The sequence below is a fragment of the Elaeis guineensis genome, chromosome 10 (assembly GCF_000442705.2).
Source record: "Elaeis guineensis isolate ETL-2024a chromosome 10, EG11, whole genome shotgun sequence".
NCBI classification, from domain to species: Eukaryota; Viridiplantae; Streptophyta; class Magnoliopsida; order Arecales; family Arecaceae; genus Elaeis; species Elaeis guineensis.
In genome coordinates, this window is record NC_026002.2 from 1,220,031 (window position 1) to 1,222,657 (window position 2,627).

Sequence of the window (2,627 nt, forward strand, 5' to 3'; positions counted from 1 at the left end):
TCCGGGCTTACGTCAACCGTTTCAATGTCGCCGCGTTGGAGGTCTGAACTTGGACCAATCGTCGCGATGGCCACTCTGAAAGGCGGCCTTCAGAAGAACGACTTTTTATTCTCCCTGGAAAAGAAGTACCCCAGGGATTTTGCTGATCTGTTGGCTCGGGTCGAAGGGTATGCTCGAGCAGAAGAAGCCTTCAAAATGAAGGATGAGGAGATCGTGAGAGAGCGACAGGCGGGAGACTCGAGTAAGCCCGCAATCGAAAAGGGTCGAGAAAGCTCGGCCACATTCTCGAACTCCTCCCGAGCACAAGCGCGCCCAGACTCCTCCCCGAGCACGCAGGCAGAGAAGCCCGGAGCGCCGGGTTCGACGGGGCTCTCCCCAGAAAGATTCTGCAGCTATGCCCCCTCAACGCATCGAAAATCCAGATGCTGATGGAAGTCAGAGAGCAGCTCCCTAGGTCAGAAAGGATGCGCACGCACCCGAGAAGTACAATCCTAATAAGTTTTGCCTCTACCATCGTAACCACGGCCACACACGGAGAATGCATTCAGCTCCGAGACGAGATCGAGAGCTCATCCAACGAGGTCGGCTCGACAGATTCATTCGACGCCGGCCTGAGGGTAGAGAGGATCGACAAGGGCCCTGCCGTAGTCTGAGCCACTGAGGAGAGAAGAGCAGTCCGAAAATCGACCTTCAATTGGGATCATCAACTCCATCTCTGGAGGACCTTGACAGGAAGCAGACCTTCTACGGCCCTGGGATTTGAAAAACTTATAAATGTATTATGAACGATCCCGCTTTAAATCAAGATTCCTTTCAGGTCTGCATATCTTTCCTTTTTGGCATGGACTTGTAACGACAGGGGATGACCCCTTCGGACAACGAAAAAAATCTAATGTGGACAAAGTTGAAAGTCCGATTATTTGTAGATCGGACGGGGGGAGAGGCCATACAGCGCCCATATGCCCCCACGGTCATGTTAGGGACAGGAGGAGAACCTCGCCTAACATGAGCAAGGTCGAAGGCCAGATTATTTGTAGACCGGATGGGAGAGAGGCCATACAGCGCCCATATGCGCCCCCACAGCCATGTTAGAGACAGAAGGAGAACTCGTCCTAACATGAGCAAGGTCGAAGGTCGTTATTTATAGATCGGATAGGGGGAGAGGCCATACACACTCATATGCCCCCCACAGCCATGTTAGGACAGGAGGAGAACCTGCCCTAACATGACAAGATCGAAGGTCGATTATTTATAGATCGGATGGGGAAAGAGGCCATACAGCACCCATATGCTCCCCACAGCTATGTTAGGGACAGGAGGAGAACCTCGCCTAACATGAGCAAGGTCGAAGGTCCGATTATTTGTAGACGGATGGGGGAGAGGCCATACAGTGCCCATATGTGCCCCCGCAGCCCCGTTAGAAACAGAAGAGAACCTCATCCTAACCTGAGCTGAAACGATCACATCAGAAGAACCTCTCCTGACACCAATTAAGGTCTGGTCATTCAAAATCGGATAAGAAAAAGGGAACCTTCCCAGGACCCCTCCGGCTCCCGCGACCCCACTAAAAGCAGGGGGAAAACCCTCACTCGAGAAAAGAAAAAAAGGAAGGAGTTAAAAAGAAAGGACAAACTACATCAGGATAAATGGAAAATAAATTACATTAAAAATGCAGGGGACCTCGTCTCAGCAGGATGGGGGTTCTCATCAAAAATCTCCGGCCTCCAAAAGAGCTCTCAACGCAAGCCAAGGATAAGACGGCTTCCTCAGGATGACAAAAGCTTAGATCTCTAGCTCAAACTCTGAAAGGAGGCGTCAAACTCGAGTGGTCCCGGATAAATCAGCGGCATAAATAGAAGGACGGGTCAATGCGACGGTGATCGGGTACCTCCGAATGGCATCGATATCGGACAAGGAAAAGTCGAAGGAAGCTCGGCAAATGATAATTCAACACGTGAGTAAAAGAGGTAACAAAAAATTTTCTTTTCATGTCATTAATTAAGTATACATTACAGAGCCCTTGAGGCTGAAGAAGAAAGATGACAAGAAAAGCAAGCCGACGCGGCAACGATAAGAACCTCCAGACGACATCGACATCAAAAAGAAAAAAAAAGAAGAAACAACAATGCCAACAAACAAACAAGCGACAAAAGAAGACACATAGAAGGATGAAAGGCAAAAAGAGCCCTAAGGGGCCCGACTTTCTCCGACTTCGAACTTTCGGCTTCGACCCTCATCAGGGAGTGCCTTAAGCTCTCGACTTCTTCTTCCAATTCCTTCTCTCTCATTAGCATCTCCATATATCTCCGATGAAGTCGCTGGCTTTCGTTTTCCGCCTCTCGACGCCTTTTTCTCAGGACCTCGGATTCCGCCTCGCATCCTGACTGTCTGCTGCTCGTATACCAGCTGGATCTTCAATTGCTGAGTTGCCTTCCCTCTCCAAGGGTGACAGATAGCTCTTCTACATTCTTCTCAGGGATTGGAGTTGTCGGGATCCCGAATAGGAGCAAACTGAGCTCCTTCAGCTAGCTGCCTTTGAAGGCGGGCAACCTCGTCAGTCGCCATCCTGAGCTTCCCCTTATAGTCGTCCACTTGCTTGCACCAGCCGGCACGGTACGCGTTATAGC